Below are 11,006 nucleotides of genomic sequence, written 5' to 3'. Positions count from 1 at the left end.
ACACATGGAAGTAAAATGGAACTCACCATAAACTTTAACACAAGTCTATAAAGCAAGTCTTTTGCCTTTATCACTTGGACATTCGTTAACTTCTTGAGCTAAAATAAAGATAATTAACTATATTAGATCATCAATCAATCAAATCTAATCATGCATGAAAGAATCAACAACGCTCAATCCAGAATCAGGAAGATCATGCATGCAGAATGAGAAATACGTAAATGACTTAGAGGGTAACTTAGGGTTTATCAGTAATTACCATTGTGCTTGTACTAACGTAGAAATTAGCTAAATATTGCGAACCTTACTTCAAAGAGGTTTTCTGAACTTCGGTTTTTAAGGAGTTTTCAGAGGAAATCAATGAAGAAAAAGAAAACGTAAAAATGTTCAGAAAGACCACCACTATCTTTATATACTTAAACTTAAAAACAAGAATTAGTGGAAGTGATTAAGTACACTTAACATAATTTAAGTCTTATTATCTACAGTATTCTAATTCTATTCTAACTGAATCTCAACTTAACTAACCAAATTACCATACTTAAATAATAAACAAATCTAAACAGCTACAAACTTAACGAGTTTGCCCAAAGCATGAGTGGATACTTAATAGAAGAGTTCGCCAAACCACAAAACCCGTCAAAACTAAGAGTTTGCCAAATGGCGAAATACACATAATTATATACTTAGCCAAAACAAACATGTTACTTACTCATGTCTATCCTTATTTTACCAATTATATGCCAAATAGTAACCAAATACAGAGACTTCGTCAGGCGGGTTGTTATAGAACGAACCAGAGAAAAAAATGAAAGAAGATAAAAAAAATAAAAAGAATAGCCTGGAGAGAAACGTTTCACCCTTATATAATACTCTCGTACTTCCTTCACTAACCACAATTTTAATAGCCAAGTGTACACGTCCATAATCACCATGTCTCTCACTAAGATATATTCCTAGTTCAAACTTAACGGAACCAAGGTTGAAATCCAACTTTTCCACAACTAGCTTGCCAATTTCTCTTATGTCCACTAGAACCTGTCCAATTTGTAAGCTTTTCAATTTAGTACACACAATCACCATTACAACTTAAACTTGACATTTCAGGGTGTGACAGGTACACGTAGTGCATTATCAGATAAATCAAAGCAATCATGTAACGCCCCCTTTACCCGAGACCGTCGTCGGAGTCGAGCACGAGGCATTACTAAACTTATTTGAGCACTTAAACAAATTCAAACAATTTATATCACACTTTCCAGACAAGCTGTCCAACTGTGTCATAGTTGCTAAATAATTCATATCTCGAGTTATAAAACTCGAAATCCAAATCCGTAAATTTTCTATGAATTTATACTCATATATCTACTTACCAATTTTTTTCTAGAATTTTTGTTCAAGCCAATTAGTACAGTTTATTATTTAAATTCTCCCCTGTTTCAGGGTTTGACTACTCTGACCTTTGTGTATTACGAATCAGATATCTCTCTGTACAGAGCTTCAATGACTATGTCGTTTGTCTCTAATAAAACTAGACTCAATAAGGAATCTGTACATATAAAGTATGACTTCTAATTATCTTTGTAAAATTTATGATGAATTTCCAAAGTCAGAACAGGGGATCCAGAAATTGCTCTGGCCCTGTTTCACAAAAATTTAAACATCTCATAAAATATAGCTCATATACCTGTTTTGCTTCTTCCATATGAAAATAGACTCATCGAGATTCGATTCTATAATTTATTAATTATTTAATTCCATTTCTACTATTTTTAGTGATTTTTCAAAGTCAAACTACTGCTACTTACCGAAAACTATTTTAGTACAAATATTGTTAACTAGTTTATAACATCTTTACTTCAATTCATTCAAACTCTATACATGCCATATAAATCTTCAACATAAAACAAAAGCTACCGAAATTGATCTGGATAGTGTGCTTTGTTGTGTTGATCCGATCTACCCACTTCACTTCAAGTCAATCTACATAAAAATATTAAACACACACAAGTAAGCTTATTGAAGCTTAGTAAGTTCATAGGTTAAAAGTAATGCTTACCAAACATAATATTTCCAAACAATACCAAAACATTTACTAAAGTTTCCTGCGATTCACAACCATTGTTATAATAATTCACATAGTTGAGCTCAACAGAATAACTACTCAATCTCTTTCATTTGGATCACTTCTCTTTATTTCTTATAATCAAATTAGGAAATGGCTTACGAAATTGAGTACGTCGTTGCTCAATGCCACGATTCACAACTCAGTATGGTTTTCCTCATTGAAATACCATACCTACATTTTTTAACTCGGTATGGGAAATGCCATACCTACATTTCTTAACTCAAGATGGATTTGATAATACCATACCTACATTTCACATTTCAAGATGGATAATACCATACCTACATTTCACAACTCAAGATGGATGATACCATACCTACATTTCACACTTTGCCATGGAACAACCATGGTCTTATCCGTCAATTCATCACACGTCACGATACGAACGTACTCAATCCTGCGTTTTTCCTAATTTGCATTTCCACATTTATTCTTTCATTAACAAAATCTACACAATCCCACAACAAATTCGTATATAATAACACATTATATACTTCAATCATTCACAAATAAACATCTAATTTCAACCATATGAACTTACCCGGCTAATTTGTAGAAGATATTGAAATTTTGGGACTATTCCGCAACTTTTTCTTTTCTTCGTTCTTCTTTAGATTCTTGATCTATAATATAAAATATTTCTACTCATTAGCATTTATTTGATTTCTATTTCACTTCACAATTTATGCTGTTCAAATTTCGAAATTGCACTTTTACCCCAAAATTTACAGCTTTCACAATTTAGTCCCTACTCAATTCACCCATCAATTGAACTAATTTTTCTCAATTAACACTTTATTTTATCATTATAAACTATTTCAAAACCTTTTATATTCTGGATTTCAACAGCAACCTTCAATTCACAACTTTTTCACAATTAGGTCCTAAATATCATTTCCTATCAAAATCACTTAATAAAACCACCTTAATATGAAATTAGAACTTAAATTTCATAATAATTCATCATAAAATTCCTTATACATCCAGGGTAACTTCCAATTTCACCCATAAAATCAAAAACTAATGAATTCTACAAGTGGACCTAATTGTAAAAGTCATAAAAACATAAAATTATCAAGAAAAAGCAAGAATTAGACTCACATGATGTAAAAATATGAAAAACCAGCTTTCTCCAGACCTTCTATGGCGTTTTGGCTGAGAAATTATGAAGAAAATGTCTAGATTTTTCAATTACATCATTATTTAACTATTAACTTTTATCTATTTCCAATTTTGCCCTTGTTCACATTGTTTTCTTGCTTATTTCATACCCAAACCGTCCAGCCATTAACCTTTGGGTCTAATTGCTCTTTAAATCCATCTTTTTAAATACTTAAGCTATTTACTCACAATTTAACAAATTTTGTGCTATTTTCAATTTAATCCTTTTCAATTAATTAGCCATCCAAACGTTAAAATTTTCTAACGAAACTTTAATACTAACTCAATGACACTCCATAAATATTTATAAAAATATTTATAGCTCGATTTTCAACTTTGAGGTCTCGATACCTCATTTTTGACCCGTTTGACCTAATAAATTCTTTTAATTCACTAATTTCACCATTTCACAAATTCTTCTAAATTCTTACTTGACTCATAAATATTAAATTACTATCTTGTTCAATCTTATTTGTCGAATTTAGTGATCTCAAATCACCATTTCCGACACCACTGAAAATTAGGCCGTTACAAATCACGCTGACATGTAATTGCATCATTGGAGTAATCATACTGGCACATAAGTGCATCATCAAATATACCGAAGTATAAACCTATATAGTTAATAGAGTAACCAATTTTCCAATTTCATCACATAGTTCAATTCACATCCCATCATTCTCAATTCAACATTAATTCATCATATATCAGTTAAGCCATACAATAACATAATTTAGCTCAATTTCATACAAATATCCTATATCAGTTAAGCCATACAACTTTCTATTTTATTCAATTTAATCCATGTCTCGATATTCAATCTCAACCGAAACAATTCAATTTAAAAATCCAATAACAGCTCACCTCAATATTATATGATGCAAATTAACATGAACATGCAAAAATAAATGGTTTTTGAATTATAGAAATACAAATCGAAAGCTCACGTCACTCGTTGTTAACTCTCGCCTTTCCTTTTTGTAACACCTCTAACCCACATCTGTCGTCGAAATAGGGTTTTAAAGTATTACCGATCAAACAGACATAGTTTCAAAACATTTCATGTAACACCCTTAACCCGTACCCGTCGCCGGAGGGTTAAAGAGTATTATCATATACAAAAGAGTCATATCAAGATAATTAGGTATAGCGATTTATTCTTAAGTTCAATTCAATTAGACATTGAAAACATTAAGCAAATCTCAACCACGCATTAACATTAACCATTTGGAACACATATAGTAACTTATCAAGCCATTTTCGCATGGCTAGCCATATATATACATCATCAAAAAGATAGTTATTTAACAACAAAAAGTCAAGCCTATACATGCCATTATCGAAATTTAACTACTAGAGTACCAAGAAGCTTAGATAGTGTGGTCGACTTCGACTTTGAGATCCCCGAGACCGTAGCTGACGAACAAAATCTACAAAACAGAGAATTAAGGTAACGAAGTAAGCATTACTATGCTTAGTAAGTTTTAAGCAATGCAAACAATTAATTTACTTATAGATCGATTATTCAAATTTTCAAGAAATCATTCCTAGATAATTTCCATTTTGGCCAAGTATCCATGAACATAATGCATATGTAGCAAATTCACCTCACTTGAATCTAAACTGAATTAAAACCAAATATTGAAATAGAAAATAAGATCATAAGAACTCGAAAAGCATCTCATTAACAAGTTTTAACCATGTTTGCAACAAAATCACAAATTCACTACAAGCTGTCTTCCTGAGCAATAGTCACTAAATTATTTATAACTGGAGCTAAGGAACTCCAAATCAAGTGCCATTAATTTTCCCTGAAAATAGACTCATATATCTTCCATCCATCAAATTTTCAGAATTTTTGGTTTGACCAATCAATACCAGATTTTTCTTGAAGTTTTCCCCTATTTCACTGTTTGACTATTCTAACCACTCTTCACTACGAATCAAATTTCTCATTATACAGAATTCAAAATATGTTATCGTTTATTTCATTTGAAACTATACTCATTAAGGAGTCTAAGAATATAAATTTTATCTTATAACCATTTTTGTACCATTTATAATGATTTTCTGAAAACAGAACAGGGGACCTCGAAGTCATTTTGACTCTGTTCGATGCCACTTCAAATATCTCATTATTGGAAATTCTTTTGCTTACACGGTTTCTTTTATAAAAAACTAGACTCATTAAGATTTCATGACATAATTTATTCAGCCTCTAACTCAACTCCCACAATTTATGGTAATTTTCTGAAATCACGTTACTGCTGCTGTCCCAAGCAGATTTATTACACATTCTTTACATTCATATTATTTAACATGTATATCACCAAATCAATCTCATGTAACCTTTCACCATAACCGAATACACACATACACATATGAGATTTTCACATATACTTCTCATTTCTCATTCATGATTCAATTCCGATCAATCTAACATATAAAAGTATATAATACATACCTGACCAACTTAATGCATTGAAAAAATTCAATGGTGGTTTCCTCCGAACATTCGAAATCACAATCTTACTCAAATCACCGGCATTAAGCCTGCTAGGTTTTTAAAACCCGAGTCCAATTTTTAGCACAAAGCCTGCGGGATTTAACCCGGATATCTATTACCAGCACAAAGCCTGCGGGATTTAACCCGGATATCTATTTCTTCAATGAGCACCATACATATTTATTTACAATGAATTCAATTCACATAACATCTCAAAATTTTGGTTTATTTACTCATTCGAATAGTGATATGCCATGCACCAACTATATAAATTTTTTTTTTTTTTGCTATAAGCTTGAAGCATAATTTATTCGTCATATCAAGACATTATCAAGATGCACTAAATGTGACTATCCGAACTTACCTCAAGATATTGGGACGGTTGTGGATTGACTACTCTATAGCTTTCTTTTCCCTTATCCAACTTTGATCCCCTTGCTCTTGAGCTAAATAAGTATAAATAGAGATGTTTAATATTTTGATCAATAGTGTTTACTTATTATTCACATTTGGTAATCAAATATCAAACTCATTTTATAATATATTATCATTACCACAATTAGTCTTAAACCTACCGATTTCATAACTAATACATGTTCATACACAAATGCTACTTTCGCCAAATGCTCATGTAATTAAGGTAATAATTTATCATTCAACTTTCAAAACCAAACGTCATTTTATTACTAAATATACATGCACCCACATACATAAGCTAAATAATCATAATATAACATCATGTACTTATATTACTTATGTGGCCGAATATACTTGGTCATGCATACACATAAAAAAAAATCAATTCCAAATTTTCATTTCATTTACTCACTAAGCCGAATACACTTACCATGTTCACATACATTCTTCAACAAACTCCTCTTTAAATTAAGCACATATTCGCAAAAACAATGGTAATTTAGCAACTTTAATTTAACTCTTATTTGCTTATAACACATTTTAAGCATTCTTTTATTCTATCAACTCAAAACACACACATTATTCAATTATAAACAAATTTATATTCGGCAATGGCATCAAACATGATAGCCGATTCTTCCCACTTAGCATCTAATGCATCCATATGATCATTTGTTTAGTTCAAACACCTATCTACCATTATTCATCTAAATTAGCATGAAACAATAACCATATCTTTTATTAACTATCATGGCCGAAAGTTCTACTCATTCTTAAAATCAAAATTTTAACATGGGTTACCTAAAGAACTTGGTAATTAACTCAAAATTAACTTAAATTTCAAGAATTTAACTTAAACTTCTTACCTTAATGAAAACCTAAGGTGGCCGAATGGTTCTTTTCCCCAACTCTTCTTTACATTCGGCTAGAAAGAACAAGATGAACACCCTTTTTTTTTTTCACCCACTTTCTACTTTTAATTATTATAATTCCATGATATTAAGCCATTTAACTAAAATAATGTTAATATAAAATTCATATATTATATTTTAACTAGTAACATGGCCGGCCACTATCTAAAATGGGTAATTTAACATGCAAAACCATCCTTTTCAACACATGCATTAATAGCCCATTTTAAAATTAACCTATCACATTTCAAAAGTGTCTCACATAAGTCCTATTAAATAAATTCACATGCAAATGACCAAATCAAAGCTTGAATCTTTCACACATGCATGCTCACATATAATAAGCATCGAATATGACGGTTAATTATTTTTATGACTCGGTTTTGTGGTCCCGATACCACTTTCCAACTAGGGTCAATTTTGGGCTGTCACATTTCACATCATATAATATTCAAGTCAAAATCAATCAAACTCATACATATTGTCTCTTTTTCAAGCCTTCGAGGCCTAAAATACGTGATAGAAACAAGTCATTCATTTAACCAATTCAAAACACAATCTAACACATCCCAATCATATCAAAACATGCATCCTAGATGTCTAACCAATGTACCCTCATTGGTATCACAATTATATCATCAAAGTATCATTCAAGTCTAATTTGTAAACATGCCAAATTTAATCTATTTTGCCTATTTCATGTTCATTTAAACATTAACTTAAACATGCCATAATATGACCTCAAACATAAACACATATTTATATGTATATAACCAACCAATATTAACTTATAATCTTATTTACAATCAAACCACAAAATGATTAATAGTTAGACACCCTAGGTACATGCCGACACAAAAGGAAAAACATCACCATGTTTGAGTTCGGGACCGTTGTTGGATGCTGAATCAACGATCAAAATTGAAGTACCTAATCTGTGCACGGAAAACAAAACTGTACGCTGAGTAAAACTCAGTGGTATTTCTATAATCCGAATATTTAAAGATAAAAGATTTCAAATGTATAATTGAAACATAGACACATATTAATATTTAAATATTACAACAACCATATGCCAACTCTTTGAATTCATACATAATAGCATATCATATTTAATTTGTTTCACAAATATCTCAGTTCTCATACTTGCTATATAAATAGTTTTTCATAATTTAATTCACATTTCATTTATACAATTGCTTTATCCATTCCATATTCAATTCATGAGTATATAACTCATATATTCCATGTATTTGCAACATATTTTACATTCTATTTTCACTTCACTATTTCACTTCCATTTCTCATACCATGCCATTTCAATATCAATTTTAGAACTTTATTATTCATTTACCCCTATTAACATGACTCAGACTCGGACGGATACATGAATCCAACCAAAACACACAAGTTTGGCACCCTGTGCCTCATTGGATATTTCAAAGTAATAATTTGACACCCAATGTCTCATCGGCTAAACCGAAGTAAATTGACACCCTGTGCCTCATCGAATTAATCCGAAGTAGTAAATTGACACCCTGTGTCTCAATGACTCGAAGTCGAAGAAATCCCTGAACTCTACCAATCCTATGGCATGCCATCTATATCCGACTCAACCCGATACAGTTAATAGGGTTTAATTTCACTTTTCAAATACAACCAATATTCAATTCAATTCAAATAATCAATATATATTCAATATATATACCAATTCAATCAATATAAATTTACTAAATTCATCACATACTAAATCAATCCATTTCAATTGCAAAACACAATAATTCTCACCTCAACACTTACCATATACATTAAATTGAATTATAACACAAACCAGAAATACAAACCAGAAATTCCGAGCTATTCCTCGTCTACTTTATCTTTTCCCTTTTTAGTCGAGGGTTCCGGTACGACGTTAGCTACGGAATTAAAACAACTAAAATTCATTAATACAACACAATTCAATCTCATATTTAATATTTTAAATTTTTACTCAATATTTACTTAAATTCCAATTTAGTCACTAAACCGAGACTAACTTTATTTCTTTACAATTAATCCTATATTTTCATACAAATTCCATTTTAAACTAAATTTAACTCCCTAATTTCACTTAAATCCATAAATTTCAAAATTTCACAATTTAGTCCCTATTACTCAAAATTTACAATTGATTCTACAATTCAATCATTTTTCATTTCTAACTTAAAAATCTATCAATTCAACATAGACAACACTTAAAAACTCAATAATTTCTAAAATTTTGACATGGTTCAGGTAGTATTTAATACCAGGATTTCAAAAACATAAAAATTATAAGAAAAATGGACTAAATTGACTAACCAATTAAGCTTTGAACAATTGAAATCCTTAGCTTTGTGTCTTTTTCCTTCCTTCTTTCTCTTTTTCTTTTTCTCCCTGTTTCGTTTGGCTTTCTCTGTTTATTTCTTTTTTTTCTTTCTATTTCGTTTAATCTTTTGTCTTTCTTTTTGTTTCTTTTATTTATTATATTTACTTATTATAATATATAATATAATATATATACTTAATAATTAAGATATAATATTATAATATTATAATATATATTTTAACTTTAAGTTTTATAAATATTTATCTTATGAGGCCTCATTTATAGGCAATAGCATAATTCTTATTTAGTCCCTTTAATTTTTCTTTAATCTATAATTCAACTTTCATCATTTATGCAATTTGATCCTTATACATAATTACTCTTAATTCATGCAAATTCACCTAACCAAAACCTAATTGACCACACAACTATCTTCGTAAGTATTTACGAGTTTGATTTACGAAAACGGAGTCCTGAAAATTCACTTTTCGACACCCGTGACTGTTGAGTTGTTACACTTTTGCTCTCAACGGTCCTGCATCGTCTTTAGCTATGGATAATATATCAATAATAATATCAGATTCCATATCAAATCGTATTCAGTTTCAAAGTCATACATATTTTTCAAATTATGTAATTTAGTCCCTAAAACCAAGACAAGCATAACTTTCAATCTAGACCTTCATATTAAAATCTGATTTCACAATTATTCATTAGGGTCCTCCTATTTTTCATTTCTACTGTCAATTTTACATTTTATTCAATTTGGACCCAAATATATAAAACAATCAATTAACCTTTACAACTTAGCCCTTTCCTTAAATAAAACTTAATTTTTATCAAATTCATGCCTAAATATTCAAGAAATCAACCATAGAAACTTTCTAAAACTTTAACGGTTTCACAAATTGGTACATGGGACCTAAATCAAGCTCCCATGACCTCAAATATACAAAAATTACAAGAAAATGACCCAAATGAACTTACCAGTTTTGGCTGAATGTTTTCAAAGCTTCCTCAAGGTTTTTCTTTCTTTTTCCTACCTTTATTTTTTCATATATATATATATATACCTTGTTTAGTTTTTAATTAAAATTAATTAATTAAGTTAATTTTGATTAATTAAACATAAACCTTTAATTAAATAAACTAATGTCTTATTAAATCACCATCCACTGTCATCCATTTTAATTTGGTCTAATTTCCATTTTAATCCCTTAACTAATTGCAATTTAAGTCCTTAAATCATTTCCTAATTAAAAATCTATAGCGGTTGGACGTTTATAATTTAATCCCTGAATCTTAATTAATCACTAATTCGACCAAATTACCTATCTAAAATTCAATTCAATGGTACAATAGCTCCATAAATATCTCTATTAAATAATTACAAGCCCGATTTATGGAAACAAGGTCCCGAAATTGTAATTTTTGACACCATTAATTTTTGGATTGTTATAAGATTTTATTTTGTTGTTATTTTATTTCTTCTTTCTTGTTAAAGACTTTTGTAAATGGAGATGGGTCAATATTTTG

General features: G+C 30.0%; 1 long non-coding RNA gene across 1 annotated transcript; it reads right to left on the bottom strand.

Moving 5' to 3' along the window:
• Window positions 1-1,726: 1,726 nt before the first annotated feature.
• On the bottom strand, window positions 1,727-3,309 carry LOC128291624 (uncharacterized). Its single transcript, XR_008281410.1, has 3 exons — window positions 3,230-3,309; window positions 2,670-2,751; window positions 1,727-1,983 (listed from the first exon to the last, which is right to left on the bottom strand). It is a non-coding gene; the product is annotated as an uncharacterized LOC128291624 (long non-coding RNA).
• Between the last annotated feature and the right edge of the window lie 7,697 nt (window positions 3,310-11,006).

The sequence above is a fragment of the Gossypium arboreum genome, chromosome 4, assembly GCF_025698485.1.
Source record: "Gossypium arboreum isolate Shixiya-1 chromosome 4, ASM2569848v2, whole genome shotgun sequence".
In the NCBI taxonomy this organism is placed as follows: domain Eukaryota; kingdom Viridiplantae; phylum Streptophyta; class Magnoliopsida; order Malvales; family Malvaceae; genus Gossypium; species Gossypium arboreum.
This window is presented reverse-complemented; position numbering and strand designations above follow the sequence as displayed.